At 39.7% G+C, this 23,277-nt stretch overlaps 1 protein-coding gene across 1 annotated transcript in view; it reads left to right on the top strand.

Annotated features, from left to right (window-relative positions):
* The first annotated feature begins 517 nt into the window (after positions 1 to 517).
* LOC125883941 (phospholipid-transporting ATPase ABCA1-like) overlaps positions 518 to 23,277 on the top strand; it is a 255,956-nt gene continuing 233,196 nt past the window's right edge. The window contains exons 1-2 of the mRNA XM_049568607.1: positions 518 to 904; positions 12,619 to 12,655. The gene's annotated coding sequence lies outside the window, so the exon portion shown is untranslated. The remainder of the gene's footprint in view (positions 905 to 12,618; positions 12,656 to 23,277) is intronic.

The raw sequence follows: 23,277 nt of genomic DNA, 5'->3' as shown, positions 1-23,277 counted from the left end.
CAAATATTTTCAGTCAATAATATATATATGTAAAAAAAAAAAAATAAATAAATAATAATATAATAATGTATAAAATCTGGTTGTTCTGTCATTTTGCATCTAAGCTCAATATGATTTTTTTTTATTAAATTGGAAGAACATACAAAAGCATAAACGTACTACACGTAGAGGATGTGTAACATTAGTAACAAAATAAAATATAATATAGGCTCGGGGGAGATTTAAATACATAAAAATAAGAGTTATAAAAAAATTTTAATAAATTAAAGTAAAAAAAAACAGGTACACATAATAATTCATATTTCAAAACAATAAAAATTTAAAATCAACACTTAACATTCTTGCTGTTCTGCTAGAGATATTTTTGTTTCCAGTGACAAGAAAATGTTTAAAATTATTTATAAACCAGTGAAATGAGGGCTTGGTATTTCTCCATTTACTTTAATATGATTTATGTACGTTATAGGCCCTCGTGACACTTCCACAAAGTGTTGCATTCTGGGTTGTTGTAGTCCAAATGTTGCTAACGAGTTTAGACCTCTGACTGACTTTCAGCTTGAATTACTCGGCTCTGAAATTGGCTTGTACACTCAGTTTAACCAACAAAAAGTTATATTAGTTAACCTGTTTTGCTTTGGAGGAAAAAGTTGGAGTAAAAAGCGTAAGACGAATTCTTAAATGGGATGTAAGGACGGAACAGCGTCGTCTCTAACGGACGAAAGTATGGAATCAAAGATGGCGAGCAGAACAAATTAGCTAACAGTAACGTAAGCTGCTACTGTCATGTTTCCCCTGTCCTTAAAATGGAAAATACAGTCTCGGTGTCCATTTGTTTGACTTTAAAACAATGACGGATTACAAGCCAAGCCGTTTTCGACAACACACCTGGACAGGACATTTAAAGGTGAGCTCGGCCGTTAGGCTTTTTTATGAGAGTTAAGTTCAGCAGTGACGTTAACGGCAGCCATTTTAACGCTCGTCAGAGAAGAGGCGTCAAGGTTAAAGCCAATTTATTAGGTAAAATGTTAATTGAGTGAATGTCCCCAACTTCAGTTAAAAGCAGAATAAAACAACAACCCTGCCATAACCTAAATTAACATTAGCTCGTTAACTAACATTAAGCATTAACGAACCAAAAGAAATTATCCTTATTTCGTATCCACATTGGTTATACGGCTGGTAACGTTATCTTTGAAGCAGGAGGCTTTTGTAGGCTGTAGTGTTTCATGACTCAGTTTACAGTGTTTATTTGTTTGTTACTGACTAAATGTATAAATGTGGTTGATTTACTGTCAGTGGTTGTTTTCTTTTACTGAATTAATGTCATTTTTTAAAAAAAAAGATATGACAACACATTATGGTTCATTTACCTTATTCAAAATATTAAGCCCAGTTATGGGGAAGCAACACTGACAGCATGTCTTTGCTTACACTGGAGGACTTGAACCAAGGCAGTTATATTGTGTAAGGGAAACACGTCTCCTCCCAAATATTCAGACACACACACACACACATCCCCCACACCCCCACCCACCCAGGTATTAGTTAAATTTAATTCATTGGGATTCCCACTCGCTAACGTACTAGTATCAGCTAATCCTCTTGGGGTCTGACACATAAATCATGCAATATATCAAACAATTATGTTCAATATATTCATGCAAATATCACATTACATAGCCTGCCAAAAAAGAATCAAACATTAAGACACTTCAAACAAAATCTGCATGCAAGACTCCATAAGTCACATCATTTTGTTGCGTTTAATGTTCGTTCATAGAGTTAATTGCATCAAGTACTCTTTTAATGCCTTTTCTTGAGAGCAGCTCTGATATTTTTTAATAATAGGATTTGATAAAGAGTTCATTTCTGTAATGAAAATTATAAATAAAAACGGCTTTGCAATTAGAAGATGTGATCATAATCATAAATTAATATAACAAATTGCCATTATTATCACTACAGGTTTTGGAATTACAGTGTGCTAGTGTATTGCATATTTATGTATCACAATGTACAGCTGTACTTGCTTATGATAAATAACATAATAGGAAATTAGTTTTTAGTTTTTTTCTGGGTGTGGGGGGCCTGGCAGATTTGGTCCCCCTCGGTGTTGACTCCATGGCTACCCCAGGGAGAATTCTAGTTTGGTTAACTAAGGCTACATGGTGGTAGTAGTTCAAAGTAGTTCAGACATCTTTGTAAAAAAAAAAAAAAAAAGATCAAACTGACAATGTACTTGTGTTACTGAATTAGAACAAAATATAGTACAAAAATGTTGCATGGCAAAAACAAAAAAGAAAGTACCTACTGTTTAAAGGTCACAAATCACAAAAATCAGATACCTCAGTATTCAGAAGCAAATGCAAGGAAAGTTAGCTTTGGTTTTGCATACAGTCAGTATCACATCAGTTGGACACTTATTGCACTAAGCAGGAATACTCAGTTTGCATGAAATGGCTTGCAACAACTTCTCTGAAAATTTGTTAATAAATAGAAATAATTGGTAGCTGTGACTAATTGTTGTTAGTAGTTTTTAGTTTCAGTCGTTCACTACTAGGAGTGTAACAATACATTGATCTGGATCGATGTGTCGATTCAGTGATCAACAATTCAATAGTATTGATGCAAAGAAAAAACACTGACACATGTGGCCTTTATTTTGAAATCCTCATGGCAAGTCTGTATCACCATTCACACCTGAGCACAACTCATTTGTCAACATTTAAACGGTGCAAACAGCCTCAAATCAGGCAGATAATGGTAAGCAGCCAAGAAAGAGACAAAGTGGATATTACTAATATTGTCTCATAGTGATCCCAGGCTCACTGAATTACATGTAATCAAAATTGTATCATGGCAGACTAAACGATATCATCAAATATCGAATCATAGTCCAAAGAATCAATATAATATGGTATCGTGATGAAACTTGGAATTGAATACCCTGATTAACTACACAAAAATTGTCAAAAAGAGGAATTTAATTATTTGAATCACTATGCAAAGATGAATAAAGTTGAACTACCAGAAAGCTGCTTCGAAATGTCGTTAAACTACAAGTTTAATTACATGTAGTTCACGTCTCCTCAACACTCATTATACCTACTAATATATGTGGTGCAAAGGCTGTCTTAAGGTCGACATATGGCAGGGTCAATACAGAAATGTCAAAATGGAACTAATGAATTCTCATATAACCTCATTACAATTATGAATATCACTCCTGGGTTATGGCTTGAATGACATTTAAGTATTGGCAGCTGGTTATCAGTACTTTGAGATGTTTTAAAAAAACAACATAAAAAAAACATCATAAAAGGGGGGCTAACAGACATCTAAAAACCGGACAATTTATATGTGGCCAAATTGCAGATGCAACTGTAAAATGATTTTTTTGCCACCACAGGAAACACTTCAAAAAGTAAGAGGGGAAAAAGAATACACTGAAAACTGCTGTGGAAAGCAGGCACAGTGGTTACAGTTGAATTTAACGAGCAGCAATATTAGCCTACATGCCTTTTAATTGATAATTTAGGTTTGCAATATGTCAGAGAATAGTGAAAATTGCTAATCGCAATTTCCCAGAAACCAAGCTGACATCTTTAATTGCCTTGTTTTGCCTGACCAGCAGTCCAAAAACAAAAGATATTCAGTTCACTGTTATAGAAGACTGTCAGAAAACAGAAACATTTGAGAAGCTGGAATGAAGTGAATTTTTTGGCATTTTCTAAGACAATGGCTTATATGATTATTTGATTGTAAATGATTTGCTGTTGTGATGATGAAATGCTTAATAAATCGACTAATGGCTCTCAAATAATGAACAAGAGTTGACAAATACTGCGAATTAGCATGCAGATTATTTTAAGGTTTAAGCAGCCCTCGCAATGATGGTTTAGTCTCTAAAAACTTTGTTTCATGAAGTGGTTGTTTTTTGTCTAATCTGTGTATTTCTGTATTTATCACATGAATGTCATCCAGATCCTCCTGCGTGCCCCTTACGCATTTCTACCATATCTTAAACTCTCTCTCAGATTCCCTAGTCACTTTTGCTCCCTCATAAATACACTTCATCATGTCCCATCACGGCCTTGTTTTACGACAGAAGGGATAAGCAGCAAAAGCCCTCGTACCCCTTTAATGTCTGACAATATCACAACACTTACTCACTCGGGAGAAGCAAACAGGCCCCTCATGCCACGGGCAAACAGGTTACGTGACATTCACAAGGATCCTCTGTGAGTTAATTTGGAGGATAATTTTCAGTGCACAGGCCACAGGAGAAAGAGCATGCTACCCGGGAACACTGTAATGGCTGTCCAGGGAATATTTGGTTGCTACTGCAGGTCACAGGATGGAGCCTGCTACTGTATACATAACCAGGAAACTACTGCAGCATGATGTAGTTCACCTGTTCTTTAATACTTTGTATGGTCTCAGAGGTCTGAAGCTCCTCAGTCAGTTCAGCTGTAGTCTTGTTTACAGTCAGTGTGGACAGGAGTCGAGATGTTGCAGCATGTTAACCTTGATAAACTGGTTTGGTTCACAGATAGTTATTTTCGATTATATATTATGATTAAGGGGGTATTCTGTGGTGCAGTTGTTAGTGCTGTTGCCTCGTAGCCTCGTGCCTCATTTGCATGTTCTCCCTGTCTCAGCATAGGTTTTCTCTGGGTGCTCCGGCTTCCTCCCACAGTCCAAAGACATGCAGGTTAATTGGTGACTCTTAATTGTCCGTAGGTGTGAATGTGAGTGTGGATAGTCGTGTGTCTCTATGTGTCAGCCCTGTGATTGTCTTGCGACCCATCAAGGTTGTACCCTGCCTCTCGCCCCATGTTAGCTGGGATAGGATAGCCCCCTTGCGACTCAAAGGATATGTGATTTCCGATAATGGATGGATATTGTGATTGGGTTACGTATCTTTTAAGTTGTGAACAAAAACTTAACTGCATTATGTTTGTATATGTGGACTACTGGGGTATATATTTTACGTTCTACAGTAGCACAAATACCAATTATTTATATTGCAACAATTAAAAAGTTTCTTTTCTTACTTTTTAATTGCACATAACACATTTCTAACACCAGAGATAGGCTCCAATTTTCAGTAAATATTAAATGAATTGTATTGCATGGGAATTAAAGTAACATCTTGTTGTTATAAGGTCGTCTCTCTAAGTTAGCAAAACATTTTTCTCAAACCACTTCATGTAAAAACCCATTTAACTTTAAATAGAATTTTTCAAGTAATGTTCTTGATTTGCTCGATTATCTACTCACGCAGAAATTTCAAATAAATATTTCTCTTATATGCTTTCTTTCACATAAGACTGTAACCTTACAGTCAGAGTGCACATTTGATGATACAGTCACTTTACAACATGCTTACAAGTAGAGCTGCAGCGTTGCATAATGGACAGCTCTCTTGGTAGAAAATTAAGCAGCAACTGCTTTCACAATCATTTTTCAAGCCAAAAAAATTCCTCGCATCTAGCTTTCCAATCCAGGGATTTCATGCTTTTCTTTGACTTTGGATTGATGGTCGAATCGAACAAGACATTTGAGGGAGACGGGGGATGGTTGTAACATTTTTGACAGTTCTGTCTTTATCCTGGAGCTCTTTTAAGCCAGTGTGTTCAAAATATGATACAAACTAGTAACATGTGTTTGCTTTTAAATGATGGAGCTTTTATCTTTGTAACACAATCAGAAAATGCAGAGTTTGTTCCTCGACACAAGGAGTGACACACCTTGACACACCCCGTAGTCTGGGTTAGTTGTACCATAGCCTGGGGTGAACTTTAACATTAAGAAATAAGGATTATGACAAAAATAAGATTTACACAGAAAAAGATTTAAAACTTATTACTCAACACTTACATGACTTGTTAACATAATTGGTGTGTGTCTGTGTTTGTGCCTATCTGCACTGCACTTGTGTGTGTGTGTCTGTGCAAGCCAAGTATAAAACTATTTTGCCTGGGGTAGGGAGTTAATTTTTTTCACTTTGCCACAATTAAGCTAGACTCTTAAAGCCATGAACTAGCTTACCTTACAGCTAACATTTAAGTTATTAGCACTAGCAACTTGCATGAAAGATATCTACAAAGACAGGCAATGCTATTATAAAATTAAATGAAGTAAAAAATACTTTCTTACATCATTATCAGTTTTTCCCTCATGAACTTGGCTGTGTCTGCCATAGGGTGCTTATTCCCCCAAGATGAATAAGGGCTAAACTGAGCATGGGCAGAGTAAATCAGGTGATTCGTGGTTGGAAAAATTTAAAATGTTACAGCCATCCCCGGTCCCCCTTATATCACTTGGGCCTTGGAGAATTATAAAAGACTTTATTGATTATTTTCTAACATTTTATAGATCAGTTGGGTAAATAATGGAGATACTATAGTGGGAAGATTAATCTGACAATAAAATAATCAATAGTTGCACTTGAAATGAATGTGACTGTACTATATTTTTGGCCCATATTTTTGTATTGTCCTCTCAAAGTTTATCAGCAGCAACCAAGGCTTGTTGTAGAAGCATTCAAAGGTCATTTTTGGTGGGTCAGCAATACAAATTTTGTCGTCATAAGGTTGTGACAACCATAATGACACTGTAATTATGCTCTCACACACCTCTAGATGAATGATAAAAATTGCTGCGATAAAGGTAAAATAGTTCTGTCTCTGGGCCAGATGGCTTGCAGTGATGATGTCTGGCTCGCAGTCAAGGTGGACAGCAGACGAGCCAGTACTCTGACAAGCCAATAGATTCCATACCGTTGCCCCCATCCATCCCACCTCTATGGCCAATCAACAAAGATAATCTTTTGAATTAAGAGAAAAAATCCAGGGTGAACACTTTGATGAGATAAGTACCCTTTGTCAGGGCAGGCAATGGTATTTTAATTAAATATATGAACACATGGTCCTGCCCCAGATGCTCAAGTATAAACAAAGATAGCATCATCTAATCAAAGCCAGGCCCAGAGTGTTTCAAGGGCAGAATTATTTTCTATTAGGGCCCCTCTCCTCGGGGATTGAGCCAATTTTCTTTATTATGATAGAATCAGCATATTGTAGATTGACTCTGGCGATAGTGTCACAGCAGGGTAGGTGCGCTGGTCCCAGATGCACCACCAGCATCTTAAAAGCTTCAAACATGGCTGTGTCTTTTCTCTCCACATGTCCAAACTGCAGATATTTTCCTTTTTTGATTACTATTTTGGTTCAAAGTGAGAGAAGAAAGCGTACAGTTTCTTGATGTTGGTTCACAGGATCACTGTGTGTGGTTCTAATGAGCTCACTGATCCATTAATCTCTTGACCTTGCTTGATGATAATCAGTGTTCCTTCAAAATATGCTATTGAGACCCGAGATAAGGCTTTTGCTTGGGACAGGCCTGGGTCTCAACAGGCATGGGAACATTTAGAGCGTAAAACCAAAAATAAGTTCTGTGTGCAGCCCCCAAGATAATAAAAACAAATTCCTCTGGATCTTCTGTGGATACTGTTGATTGGACACTGCTGTGATCCAGCACTTTAATGAGATCTCCTAAAGAGATGCTCTCACTAATGTGTACACATCTGCTTTCATCGCAGGGGCTGGATATGGCTGGATGCTAATACCAACATTGGGCTGTATCATGGATGTTAGCATGTAGCGGCACACAGTTAGATATAAATGATGCAGTTGTAATGTGCCATGTTTTCTAATTGGATCGCTGAGCAGCCAGAGTCTGAATTTGCTGGAGAAGCAGAGATGCCCTCTGGAAACTAGAGGCTCAAGTTGCATAAAAATCTTCAGAAACAGAAACCTTGAACAACCTGCTGTCAAACCAGTTGACATTTAAATCCATTGTGGGAATATTATTTTTGATATGAGTGGTATTACATTCTCAAATCCAGGGCATAATTGTATTGAACTCAGAGTACATTTTATTACACGGTGCGAACAGGCTCGATTTTTGCCGCCACCACAGGAGCACACATTTTCGTCTAAATCTGCAATTGCATGCTACACATTGGAGGAGTGTTTCTGAGAGTCTTGAGGATTTGTGCAATGATTAAATAGTTTGATTTCAGGCTTTGAACAAAGCATCCAAATCACTAATTGTCTGGCTCTCCTTGTACATTCTTAATTGGCTTAATTTCAATCAATGGCTCACTGAAACAACATGGGGAGTCAAATGTTGTAAATTCCTGTCAGGTTTGTTTAGTGTGAATTTTAGATTAGTGGTCCAGTTAAAGATAAATTACATCAAGTCAGTTTACATAGTCTGTAAAAACTAATGGATGTAGCCACTGTGACTTCACGCATCAGCTGGACTCTTGGTGTTTTGGCTCTGCCTTCTCTGTTTTTTGTAAGTCACCTGAGATGAACATAAGCGGGTGAATATGAATGATTGAGTTATATAAGTTTTCAGTCTCTGTACAGTTATCATCGATGGGAAATTAGCTTGTAAAAGGCTGTTTACTGTTGTTAAGTGGTCTGGCACCTAGTTGCTACCTTTTTACCAAACCCCTACCTTACCTGAGCGCTGTGGGGGTATATGCCCATGAACGTACTCAGCACAGAAAATAAAAAGAAAATATAGGTAGAGACAGAAGGGAGCTATTCTTCATGGACTTTTGTATTTACAGGGCTTGACGCTAACTTTTTTCCCAAGGAGCACATGTGCTCCTAAGTTGAAAAAGTAAGGAGCGCACAAAGAACTTTAGGGGCACAATGTAAATTGATCAAATAATGTGTTTTCCATAATAAACGTGATGCAAATAGACATTTACAAGCAAAATTATGTAATGAATTTGTATACAAAATGTACAGAAAGGTAAAATCATCAGGTTTTGAAAAAGTAGGCCTATTGCAATTTAATTTTGTCTTTAATGTTATTATCTTATATATATTATCTTTGCAATATGATTATCTTATATAATGTTATTACTATCCTAAAACATTCTCCAGGTCCTCTGAAACTCTGCAGGACTTAAGGCTCTTTCACACAGAGCTTTCGTGGCGCCCACCGCAGGGTAGGGCACAGAGGACAGGATTTGGGGGAGTACAGGCTCGTTCAGGAGCTACAGCTCCATGGTGACCGCTTCCGGGTCTACTTCAGGCTCTTCTCTGCTATTGGACGCGCGGCGCTGAGGTGTCGTCACAGCGCGCAGACGCCATGACATGCGCCCTCTCGCGCGCTGCTCAACTCAGCAGCAGAGCGGTGTGCTCTTGCGCCGCGGTAGCACACACAATGAATGGGTTCATCGGCAGAGGTCTGCGCTTTGCGCGCTCTGTGTGAAAAGGGCTTTATTTCCACACTGCCCAGCAGCGACATTGTGCCGAACGGTCCCTAAAGGCCTCTACACATGATCAGCTGTAAAACCGCTTTGCGCTGGCTGTCCCATTGTTTGTCTATGGAGAGGGCAGCAACGCCTGACAAACCGGCACCGCTACCCTTGGCATTGCGCACCGCTCTGATTTTCTGCCCGAGTGCTGCGCTCATAGTTGAAATTATTTGAACTACCGGGAAAACGGAGCTGGCTTCCCCAGAAATCCGCCGTTTAACCCAGTCCATCTCCTCCACACTTTGACTTATTTCCACGCTGCCGACAGTGGGACTTATATTCATTTTGCCAACAGTGGCTTAGAAAACCGCCCATAACCGTGTCACACGGGGAAGAGGGAAGAGGGAAGGCGGCTGGAGTTCCTCCAACATTTGCGGTTAGATTATCATATTTTTTTATTGACAAAAATATAGGCTGCTTCGGCTGATTTTTTTATGCTCACGTGCCCCTAAATATTTTTTTACAGTTCGCACGCATCTATTTTTAGTCGCAAATGCAAGTGTAACGCTCGCACTGTCGAGCCCTGATTTATGGGGGTTAATTTCTTATGTAACTCAGTGTTTCCTCTAGGAATTTTTTTAGCAGCGGGGGCAGGACATCCAACCACCCCCCCACCCGTCATTTTAGGGACTAATATTAGGTCTATTTCATAGTAATATTATTTCAATTAGACTATTCATTATTAATATCATTTTACCTTTTGAAATACAATCACACAATATATCTCTGTAGACTAAATTTTCTCATCTGTCTAATGTGGTCTGGATGTGGAAATATCAGTGATAACACCCTTTTTCTGTTTTCATAAGCAAAATATAGGTGAGGTGTAAGTGGAAAAAACAGAGAATCAGCTGCTAAATATTATTTCACTTTGTTTTCTCATACAACTGACTGTCTTAAACTGTGACAGTGATCAAACTAAGCAAGCAAGTGTTGAGCACAACGAGCGTGTAGGGAGAGTCGCGCAGGCTTGTCACAGCCCCGTGCACGCGGATACGGTTTGTAAGCTCGCAGAGCACAAATAGGCCCTCACTGTGATAGTTTTCTGCTTGCGATGACTGTTCTCTGCACTCGTATGACTGGTTTATATCTGCTCGGGTGTTGGCATTTAAACGCCATAAAATCAACTCCATTTTATTTTCTTGAGTAGGCTACTTTACTGTCGGCTTGAAAATGAAGCTTAACGCATCCCCTGCTCTCGTCCGCCCCTCCCCCTGCGTCAGAGTCAGAGGAGAAGAGAGGAGAGAGAGAAAGTGCGTTGCTGCTTGAGCTCCGCAGCCATACCGGAGCGGAGACGTGCATCTGCCCCAATTCTGAAGCAGTGGCGGCAATAATTGAGCAGCGGCGGGCCGCTGCGTCTAAATAAATGTAGCGGAAACACTGTAACTGTCACATTTAAATTTCATTAAGGCATAAAGTTATGCATAATTAAGGGCGTGGCCACTTTGAGTTACAGGCTGTCTGCAAGGCGTCACCACAGTCTGAGTCACATCCAACCTTAGCTTCTCCACAGCTCCATCCTCTTGTCCAAAATATGGTCCCTTCTGGCTCCAAAAATCCAAGATGGTGACAGCCAAAATGCCACACAGGCTTCAGAACAAGAGTACAAAAACCAATGAGTGACGTCACCATAGCTGCGTCCATTATTTTATACAGTCTAAGAAAATAGCTGTGAAAGTGTGAGAGCCACTTTAAAATGCAAAAATGAATGACTTAAAATAGCTGCACCGGCATTTTCTTGCTAACATTACGATGATGTCAGGGTCCCTGATGAATATTTAGCTCTGTATTTGACTTAGATGCTGACAAGCCATGCAACTTCTAATGTAAGCCAGCAGAGCTGAGCTGATCTTTGGCAGATTTAGGTACAAATATTCCAGTGAAGAGTGTCTTTTTGTAATCTTCACCCCCACCCCTCCTGTTTTATGTGATAGTTACCATTATTTCCTGCCTGTGTATTTTCAGAGCTGCTGTTGTACGCTTTTAGCCCTGCCACTCACACAATACTTTGAGCCTGTAAGATTCAGACCTACCTTGCCACTGTCGCAGCTGAATCTGTTTAAGTTACATTAGTTTAGTAAAACTGGGGTTAGATGAATTGTGAGTTTTCTCAGTGATAACAGAGATCTGTATGCAGGCCATAACTATACCAGTAGCAGACTGCCAAAAACTGCAGTTTAAATTGCACAGAAGATTGAGAGACATAATGGACAAAATAGTTACGCAAAGGGGAATCTTATGAGAATGAATCTTGCTGTGCACAGTGAGCCTAGTAACAGATAATCTTCTTAAAGTATAATTACTTGCCTAATAATTATAATTGCATGTCTAATTAATATAAGTTATAATATTTGAAGGCTTTAAGTGGCCGCAACTTTTGGTGGCTCTGTGACAAAACAATTAAGACCGATGTATATTTATTTAATGACCTCACTAAATTATTTGCTATAAATAAAATGTTTGAAGACCAATTAATGGTTTAGTAAAAGTTTGTTGATATAACACATTGGGGTTACATTACCTTCCCACATACATCGTACATATCACCACAGAAAATGAATGTTTAAACAATTCAACAGTATAGATTTGCACCCTTGGCCTTTGTCTTGCATATATGAGAATAATCTGAAGGATGTAATTAAATGACAGTATAGTAAAGGCTTTAGAGGAAAAAGAATATTTAATTTATATAACTAATTACTGTGTTACAGCCACAAAGGCTGCAACAAAGATGGGAGACAAGACATGCGTACAAGAGTGTAAAAGCATATTTACTTCCAAAATAACAATAAAGAACGGAATAAACATGCAAGTCAGTAATCAGTTGTGTATGCACGTATGGGTCTGGAGTAACCAAAAAGGCAGCAGCTGTATCCAAGCGGGAGACACATGTCTTTAGCCGTACTTGTAATCACAGTGTCTGGAGCTGATGCTTAGAGGGGAGGCTTTGACCATTCCTTACAACTGGTATCTGTTCATTAAATATAACTAGTCTCTGCACATGTGAAGCAAACACATTTATAATGCAGTGAGTCCATATTAAGAGAGCACACAGATAACACAGATTATGCTTGAGGTGCTATTCATTTTGATACTGCTGTATTGTTATTCCATGTGCGTTAGCCAAGGCTATGTGATGGGCAGCTGCTGTGGTGTATCATGTCACACATATACTGCAGTATACAGCCTTTGTGATGCTAAACGTTTCATTTATGTGGACAATTTGTAAATTGATTAAGAATTTCATACTTCTGTTACCATATTTTTGGCAGGCCTGCAACACCCAGTCCACTCAGTTACCACATCATGGTACGTATTAAACAATTTAACTACAAATGACTATTTTCCATGGCATATCATAGTGGTTTAAATTATTGAATGTGTTTCTCTCACCTTAAGGAAAGCCATTGATTTCCATTCATCCATTCATCCATCCATTCATTCATCCATCATTTCTGTAGCCCATGAAAATCAACTTGAGACATGAAACTGACAGTCTATCAAAGTGGTGAACACCATGTTTGTTTTTGTTGTTCTTAAAATGTGTTATAGTTTATCTGTAATGCAGTGATACATAGTGGTAGTGGTGAGTATACTCTCCCATATATTCAAATGGCTTTTTGATTGATGGGTGGGTATACTGTAAACGGACAGAAAAAGAGGTGGCTATACCCCATATACCTGCATATACTCTCCACTGCGCTGCTAGTGGTATGTTTTTCTCACTCAGATGAATCTGCACTGAACTGCAATCCTCTCTAACAGTAATGCAACCAACAAAAAAAACAAGAGCAGACATGGTGTTCACTGCAATTGAACAAACTCAAGCAAGTGACAGGTCTTCAAATTGATTTTCATTTAATGAATGGAAATCACTTGATGCCAGTAATGCAGTTAATACTGCATTATAGGTTAGAATAAATCAATTTTCGGAGGGATGTGTACATCTGAAATAAATGGTAGTTTTTCCACTAATATGCAAAAATCAACAAAGCAGCTGCTACTCATCACAGGTCTAAAGGATAAATATCAAGCTAGGAGTCATACCCATTCATCCTCTTTGCTCAGTGGCAAAACCAAATTGGATTTAGTCAGATAAAGACATTTTTTTTTTTACAAGACAAAGGGCAGCAAATACAGTCAGTTTATCTGAAATCAGTGGGACTTTTCTTTTGTATCAAAATGTCATGGGACTGGGAGTCAATAACTCACATTTAATGACTGAGGGAGAAGTTGTGGTTTCCTTTAATGAAGCAAGAAAACAGTTTATCTGGCTAGATTGACCTTAGGCAATTACTTTAAGCGCATTCCTCAATCAATAAAACACTAGTTCTTTTTCTGTGTGTGTGCGTGCACACACGTGATGCAAAGCTGTTTGTTTTCCAGCTTCTATGCTTGATGCAATTCAACAGAGTAATGTTAGATGTGTTGCTTTGGTGCAACATTTGACCTTCATGCTGTTGCGTCTCAGTGCTGTTGAAGTATCTCATTCGATATGTATAGTAACACAGGTTGCTCTGTGGTTGTCAGTGCCTACCTCCTCCATCACCTTAGTGGGTAAGAAGTGGTCCATAGGGACTGACAGCATTTAGGATGAGGTTCCTGGCCTTTAGTTATTTGATAAGTCTTTTGTGTTTTGTGTGATCATTCTGTCAGCTCTGACCAGCAGCTGTCAAAACTATGCAATGCCCACTGGCTCTTTCCAGAGAATACAGATAAAAGTGACCCCCTGCAAATAAGCTTTGTTCTGCTCAAGGTTTGCAGAGGCACAAGGGTAAAATAAGAAATCACATTGCAGATGAATATCTGCACAGTGGCCCTTTTCTTCTGTATGCCTGGATGACCTTGTAAGATCTAAATTCCAGATACAGTACAGAGAATGCTCCAAATTAAAGCTTTGCACAGGAAATTGAACTGTCACACAGATGGAGAGGGAGAAAAAGGCAGTTTGTAATATCGTTGATTTTTATGCTGAGGGTCTGCTTGTGCAAATGTCACACTTAATGGCAGTTATTCTGTATGAAATACTGTATTTGAAAGAAAGGCTATACGTTTTTGTAACTAGCAAGCCATTAGCAAGGTGATTCATTGTTGTGAGCTGCAGTTGTTTACTGTTTGTATGTAAGACACGTACATGACAAGAACAAGTCAGAATACAATGACGTTGGGGCTGATTTGAATAATACTTGATTAAGAAAATGTGGAAATGAGGTAAAAATAGGTCATTTAGTAGTGACATGCCAGATGCAGTTTCTGCTCACCAAATGGGACTTATTATATTTTCTGTTGTTCCTGTTATATATATAACGTTACAATGTCAGATGTTGATTTTGCATGTGAAAGTAATCCCTGTGAGCAAAAACCTTGGGCTTCAGACCGTTTTGAATACTCATTACGCCAAGCTGACGTCAGCTTCTGACGAATATCTTTACATGGTTACCTGCTCCAGGTATGTTACTGCAAGTGTTCACAACTCATACACTGCTATGTGTAGCTAATACGCTAAAGGTTAGGAAATATAACTTTGGTTGCTGATGTTGTTAATTTCTCCCCGATTTCAGATTAGTTTCCTGCAGGAAGATGTCCGACTGTGAAGATTTTGGTTTAGAAGCTTTTATTGGTGATTTTCCATGGTAGGAAATGCTGCTATACTCAATTACAGTCCTCCCACAGCTGCAATGTAGAGATGCTGAGAGCATAAATGCTGAAGACCTGAAAACACCAACCAATCAGAGCCAATTGGGGTTTTTCTGTAGGGAGCTTACAGACACAGGTGCTCAAATGGAGTGTTTCAGCCAGGTGGTGAATACAGGTGTTCCAGCAGAATGATGAAATTAGGAAAAATTAAGATTTTTTATAATTTTTTTTGTTTTGTCTTGTTTTTAACATTACAGCATGTAAATACGAAGAGAGAGGCCCTAATATTTTGATATGTTTTCAGCAGCACAGTCAGTGCACGGGGGATGTACAGATTATAAAGGCTCCCTTGACAAATTGTCATTTGTGGTATTAGGCTAAATAGGTAAAATTAACTTGACTTGACTTAGGCTTGTGCCGATTTCCGGTTTAACCGGTTCGGTCCGGTTTAAGAGCTCCACCCGGTTTAATTCACGTCAACCGGATAAACCGGGGGGGGGGGCTTTTCACATCGGCTGCATGTCAAGGGACTATATTCAACTTATCTTGCATTGTAACATGCATTATGACAACTTAATAAGGTTTATGTTTGTTTATAAATGGAGGAGCCTACAAGTGTTTTGTTTAGTTTGTCTCAGAGGCTTCCTCCGTGGCTCCGCTCTGCTCAGCTGTCTGCTGCTGCTGCGAGAGATCAAATTTCATTGGGGGCGGGGGAAAGTGCGAGGGAGTTGCCCTAGTAACCCGTTTCTACTGAAGAAGTTCCTGGTACTATTTGGGGAGCTGAAACTACTACAGGAACGTCCTCTCGCTCGGCCCTCTCAACTGCCGTGTCTCCACTGAGAATCATTACATTGTATCATTACACATTGCGTCACTCCTCTTGAGTTATTGAATTACATCATATGCATATTACAATAGTAAAGAAATTTTAAAAACATCTTTTGATTCAGGGCAGGTAACAGTGAAACTGTAGTTCTTTGCCTTTTACTAGATAATGTAATGCTGTCCTGACATGGTTTGGATGGCCATTGCAAAATGTGAATGAGCCACGTTTAAGCTTAAGCTATAAGTTGCTGTTTAAAGTCATGGAAATTATTGCAACAAATATGCAATAAAATGCAATGATCCACCAGCATAGGTCCAGATACGGAATTGTAGCTTGTAGAAACTCAGTTTTTTGCTGCTTAAGGGGTAATTTTGCTACTCACTGCACTATATTTTCTCTCAGCCTATATTCATTCAGGCCATTGCGTTGAACAAACACCCTTTTTCGTCAGCTCCCTGGTTCACACTCACATCATTCCTGTTTTTGTGGTTTGTGAGTTTGTCAGGTCACACCAATCCTGTTTGACAGTGCCAATAAAGTATGTTCAAAACCGAGCATGTACACTGGCAGTGACACTTTCACGCCATGTTTGTATTTTCACGCATTGGAATCAAAAGCTCGAGCCACTTGTCAAGTTTTTGGAATGGCTGATTCAAATAAACAGCAGGTTGCAACACAAGTCCCTCCATTTTTGCTGAAGACAAGTGCTGGCTGCTTACCAGACAGTTTGACTATGATGTCTTTCTCATAATGGATCTCAGGGCTTCCATTTTCTTTTCTTCCCTCCTTTTGATGCATTCTCAAAATTTTGATATTGGCAAGTGAACTTTGGGGATCCTTGTCTGTCATGTGTTGACAGCTTTATTTGTTTGTTTCCTTGTTTTGGAGTAGATGTCTTACTGCAGTTTCTAGATAGGTTGTGAAATTGCAAAAAAAATAACAACATATGCCAGACCTCAAGTTCGTTTTATTTTCGTTGCCGCACATCCTGTTTGTATTAACATGTGTCCAGTTGGAAGCATGACCTCTTTTAATTTTCTCAGACAACCTACTGGTTGACTCCTTCATCAAAACATAGAGCTGTGTTTTAAATCAGTCAAATGTTACAGATGGTTCTCTGTCAACACATGATCCATGATTCCACACACCGCCCTTCCTATGTTACCACCATGACCTTACATAGTCTTCTGAGATATGAGTTTCAGTCAAAATCCCATTCTTTCATCTAAGTTAAAGTAATGACCCTGAAGCTTACCAAGACCTATTTCAATTCAGAACTGCAGCTATTCATTTATATCTCATATCATGGACAGTTGTGGTATTCTCTTGCCCTGGAGAGGCTAACCAAGACAAGTCTCCTAAGCCTTTGACAATACACCATTTCAAGTAGATCATACATGAGTGAGCCAAATGGCCTTGTCTTGGGAGCAATTTAAGGCTACAAATGACCCACTGGATATAGAAACTCGACTCCAGCCTTTTCAGGTATTATCATATCTTAGAGGAAAATACAGCCATACATCTAGCACTTCTTTTTACAAGTATTGAATATGTAGGTTTGCTCAAAAATAAGATATCCACAGTTTTATGGCATTAAATGTTCTAGTTTAGTCTTCAATGGCAACTATAATGTATCATTTTTCTAGACTCTTGTCATCTGAGGTGATAAACCATACATTAATTGCACGTTATACTGTGTGTGCAAATGCATATTTTAATGGATATAGGAAAAGTTAGTTCATATAGCTCATATAACAACTACATAAACAAGTTTATTATCTCCCTGTCAGGCAGTGTCATGTTCTTCATCGTTTTGGGAACACATTAAATATAAAACGCTGAACCTTTATAAATGTCCTATACATTTTATACAGTCGCAGTTCTGCCAGAATCCTTTATTGAGTAATGACTAAAATTAGTATCTAACTAAATCTGCAATAAGCTCCTGTATTAGGATAAAGCTCCCATAGGACAAATGATGTGCCTGCATTAAATTAAGTGAGCCTTCTGATGCCATCATATCACCCAGAGCATCTGTGTCTGTGTTTCCATAATTATGCGTGTCCCACTAAGAGAGCTTTAAAGGCAATCTATGCCACTGCTTATTTAGTATTCCTGCGCAAATACTGTCAATTAAGTGCTGTTCCCAACAGGCCACCTAGACGGTGAGTGGATTGATTAAATTGTACATTTGAATGCATTTTTTGATTGTTTGTTTGACTCACTGGCAATGAAATTAAAGGCTAATTTAGTCCTTTGACATCTCTACTGGCAGATGGATGCCTTCTAGAGTTTGGGGAAAAAATTGCAATGTTTGTGTATTTTCTGTTTAATACTGTCTGGGGGTCGACTGATTTTTAAAGGCCATAATAATAACGATAGTTTGGAGCAGGAAAACGCTGATATCACACATCAGAGGGCTTCTAATTTGAAACAGATACAGGAAGTGGAGGCATTCAGGCAACCAATGATGTAACTTCATCACTCAGTCAGTCAGTCAGTCAGTCAGTCAGTCACAGAGTTTTGCGTTGATACAATTACATGTGTTGTCTTAAAATGAGTAACAGTACACTTAGGGCACATTCACACCAGGATAGTCCAGGAGACTCTGTTCGATTGGGCAGGGAGTGCCAAAAAACTTCACACCTTCATTTAGTTCACTTTCACACTGCACTTTTTAAAGCGGCCCAAACCACCTGGACAGCATCATGCAGTTACAACAGCTGCTCATTTGGGGACAGTATTGCCCGAAATGACCACTGACCAGGAAGAAAATAAGCATGAGCAAGAAGAAAACCTGGCTCATCGATTGGCCAGGACCGAAAACGGAAATCCTTCCCCTTCAGTCGTGGACCTTAATATATTGCTGTTAATATATTGCTGTCGCTTTTTTTTTTTTTTTTTTTTTTTTTAACCTTGATGTGATAGATAGATAGATAGATAGATAGATTACATCTGCGTGCTGTGATCCTCTCGCTAAACAATTTAAAAACTGCTTCTGCGGGTTCACGCTGTTGGCTCTGTTTTTTTTTTTTTTTTTTCCTACCCAAAATGCACTGTGCTCTACGTCGCTTCCTCTCTTTAGTTCACTTCTTCTCTTTGGTTCGCTGTATATATCTGTTTGCATTTCCCACTGTAAGCAAACCGCACCAGGGTCCACTTGCAAGTGAACCGAGATTCCCAGTTTTCAGGCGGACCAGGGTTGGCTCGTTTGGCCCACACCAGAGCTGGAATGAGTGTTCACACCACTCCAAATGAACCGAACTATCCATGGAGGCGGACCAGGGTTCGTTTAAAGCGGACCAAATAGTGCCAGTGGCATTGCATCTTTAAACACACTCTCACACCGGAAGTGACTTGCTTTTTCTGGAGTTGTACTCACTGGCACTGCCCTCACCTCTTCAGCTTTTGTCGCTGATGTATATCCCGCATGACTAGTGGAGGCTGTGTAGCGATTAGCTACTATCAGAGCAAAGTTACGCTAATAACGATAGTTTGTGAAATGCCATTTCTGCGAGAACCAGCCACACTGATTAATTGGTAAACCTCTAAACCGTCTACTTATAGTGTCAGCTCCTTGACTAGATGAGATGTGGCAGTTCCTTTCTATTGAGCCATAAACACTGATGCAGAATACCTTTAGAGTTGTGCAGCATCATATTGCATGATAATTCCAACAACAATATCTCTGTGCTTTATGCTCAAGTGTGGAAGCTGCAGTGATGCTGAAAATGAAATAACACAGGGAAACCTGCTTTCAGATGCTGTCTTTTGAAAATACAAATGTTTTCACTGGTGGCAGTTTTCCTCCATTATTGTGTAGTCAGACAGGTCTACAGCTATAAACAAATGATTTCTGCGCTCATACTGTATCTGTATATGTTGGGTATCCATGCCTGAATGGGGAGTTTGTTTGTACTTAACCAAACACAACACAAGAATTGAGGCTTTTAGTCATCTGGCATTTTCAAAGTTTTACTCTTTTTCTTGGGGAAGTTTCAACTAAAGGTGTCCGTCATCCAGTTTCACATAATAAATAATTCATTGCTGTGGTGTGCTGGGTAATTTTTCTGTGAGTTCAGGGTGGCACAGCACAGACATTAAAAGGCAAGCATCCAGCTATAATAAGTACAACTTCATTGGATTCTAATTTGTCATTCCTCCACCAAATGCAGCCATTAGAGGAAATGGATAGCTATTTAATTGTCTTGCTGTGGCTATACTTCAGCGCTTTCAATGACAGTAGTGTCTAAAGCCTCGTTGAATAACCTCCTCTGCTTTATTTTGATTTGACATCCACATTAAATCCGTCACCTTTTTGTACCTCTCTTTCTTGGCTCACATCTCACCCCCTCTTCCTGTTTTTCTCTCCCAGGATTATGCAAAGGTATGAGTCACGTGTGGGGATTAATGCTCTCCTTTGGGGACACTTCTCTTTGGCCAGCTCAAAGGATTTAAGGTGAACCGGGCCATGTGCATATACCGAGGCACACGTGTATTGATAGTCAGTGGGATGATCATCCGAAAGAGAGACAGTTCACTTTACTCTGTAGGCAGCACTCCACACAGTTTTTAGCTGTTTCCTTGGGTGTCAGGTGATCTTTAAGCATTTTGTTTTATATTTATTTAGCCAAACAGCTAATACCTCATTTATATGCAATATCATGTCTCTATGGTATCTGCTCGGAACAGTGAATGCAGTCATAAGCCAGCATGATCTTAATTATTAAAACTCCATATTCTTTATTAGCTTTATAATTCTGGTTCAGACCCCAGCAGCCTCCAACACATGAAGCCAATGAACAGTTCATCAAACTGACCAATCCGGAAAAGGAAATGGCGTTTAGCAGCATGATTAATGGGGTCAATATGCTGCTAACGGGGGATACTAAAACATGTCATTTTAATCACGCCGATGCTTGTGGGAGAGTCAGGAAGCAAATTATTTCATTACCATTTTCGAGCATCTTGCTGCAGTGCATTAAAAAAAAATCCTCAAGCCCTGCGGTTCTCCCTATGTAAGGATGCCAGGGACAGAAGACGGTTGAGCTGTAAGCTCCAAAGGACGAATGTCTGTCATTTCACATGGCTGTTCCCCCCAGAGAGTAGGGGCATAATGGCAGAGAGTGTTTTATTCTGGAAACAGCATGCCATCAGTGCCAGAGCTTGTGAACTTTGCATTTTTCATGGGCTGTCATGTTTTGTCGGTGAGTCTAGGGATGTAGCTGGGGTTATGTGTCTTTTGTGTGTGTTGACACGAGTTTCTGCATCGGGCACTGATTAGGCAAGTCCATGGCTAATATAACAGCATTGGAAAAATGTTTTTGTTCACAGGCTGCCTGGCAGAAATGGCAGTCCAAGCACCAATGTATTTGTCACAAGTAATTAATTTTTTCTCCCATAAAAACGCCCACTGGGATGATGGAAAAGGTGGGTTCATTAACCTTCCTCACCCAAGCTTCCTGTGGCACTTTACAATGTATTGGCTGCTGGTTCGTCCAATCGCCCGTAGCAGAAAATGTGCAGGAATGAAACACTTTCCTTCCAAGATGGCTGTTTTGCTCGGGGAATAAAAAGGATTTGCTTGGCGGCTCAGACCAAATTTTTTAGACGCTTTTATGGCACTTTAACACTCTCTACTTATTCCCTTGCCCAAGACACATCAGAAGACATCTTGGAACCCCCCTCCTCTCTCGATTTTCCTCATCCCTCCCCAGTTTCTCCCTGTCCCCTCCCCTCTGTCTCACTCGTCTTTGCCTTCCCTCCCTAGTGCTTGGGTTGGATTTTGAATCGCTTTTTTCACAGTTTATTTCAAATTGACATTTCATGGATTTTAATCTCCAGGGGGAAACAATGGGTACATTCCATCACACGGAGTGATATGAAAAGCCCCAGACCTTGTGAATAGGAAGTGAGAGACAGAATAAAATAAATAAATGAGTATCTCAGAGTGACCCAGAATACTGATGACAGGAACTACAGTGGTGGGCAACTTCGCATTTCAACTCGAACACGTTCTCCTCTCACTGTGACTCTGTCTTCTCTCCCTTCGTCCTCTTTATTGTCAGTCAAGGCACTTGCAGCCTGCTTACTCGAATGTGCTAAAATATTCACAGATATTATCCACAGACTGAATGAAGCTTGTTAAAAGGAAAAGGAGGAGCACCTGCATTTATGTGTGTGCGCCCTCCCACAGCACAGGCATGTAGATCATTGTTTGAGGAGCATCTTGACAGCTCAACTTAATCTGTAGAGAAGGAAATTGACTTGTTTATACACTAGCAGCAAATGGATTGATGGGCTGCAACCAGTCTGAGCTGCCTGTGGGCAGTGCAAGATGCTCTGATTGTATCCTTGTAATGGCCTCATCCAGCTGCAAGCCTGTGGTGAAGAAAAATTAGATGTGTAATTATTCATTTCAGTATATTTCCTCAATGTTTTGGTACTTCCTTTGATAGTGATGTAAGAGAATATACTACTAGCTTGCTAATCAGCTCCAATCACGTAGCAGAGTATAGGGAAACAATACATTGTGAATGTTTGGTGATCACAAATAAGTCCAGCCATGTTTGACTTTTCTGTGCTGACAAGCTTGTTGTGTATGGATTTGTAAGACCTCCGTTTGCATGAGCAATTAGCTTCACAAAGAAGAAATGCATATTTAACTCGTTTATGTAAGCCCAAGGCAGCAACAGAGATTATTGGGTGTACTATATATTTTTTTTTTCCTCAGGAACGGAGAGGGTAACCACACAAGCAGACAGCCAATGTCATCTATAACAAATGAAGTGCAATAGTTTTTTTGGGTTCATTGCGGCACATGGATTGATATTGTTTTCATCCCTTCATAACTCAATAATAAGTTCCATTCGAGTTCCAGAACATTTTATTAATGTTCTTATGATATTAGTATTGAAATGCTCTGTGATAAATACTTGATAAATAATCACTACTTGTAAATGCGTGTTTCAGTGGGTGTTGGCCTCGGCCGGGGTTGTCCCTTGACACCGATCCTGTTTGTGATTTTAATGGCCAGGATCTAGAGGTGCAGCTAGGGGGAGGAAGGGGTCCGGGTGGGGGACCTCAGAATTGCATCCCTGCTTTTTGCAAATGAGGTGGTTCTGTTGGACCATGACCTCCAGCATGCACTAGGGCGGTTTGCAGCCGAGTGTGAAGTGGTCAGGTTGAGAGTCAGCACCTTCAAATCTGACGCCATGGCTCTCTGCTGGAAACCGGTGGATTGCCCCCTCAGAGTAGTGAGAGAGTAACTGCCTCAAGCGAGGGAGTTCAAGTATCTTGGAGTCTTGTTCACGAGTGAGGGTAGAATGGAGCGTGAGATGGATCAGTGGTTTGGTGCTGCTTCTGCAGGGATGCAGGCACTGTGCGGGTCCATCATGGTGATGGCTGGAAGCAAAGCTTTTGATTTACTGGTCTGCCTACGTCCCACCCCTCAGCTATGGTCCTGAGC

Source organism: Epinephelus fuscoguttatus, linkage group LG23, assembly GCF_011397635.1.
Source record: "Epinephelus fuscoguttatus linkage group LG23, E.fuscoguttatus.final_Chr_v1".
Classification (NCBI taxonomy): Eukaryota; Metazoa; Chordata; class Actinopteri; order Perciformes; family Serranidae; genus Epinephelus; species Epinephelus fuscoguttatus.
The sequence above is the reverse complement of the archived record's forward strand: the minus strand, read 5'-3'. Positions and strand labels throughout refer to the sequence as shown.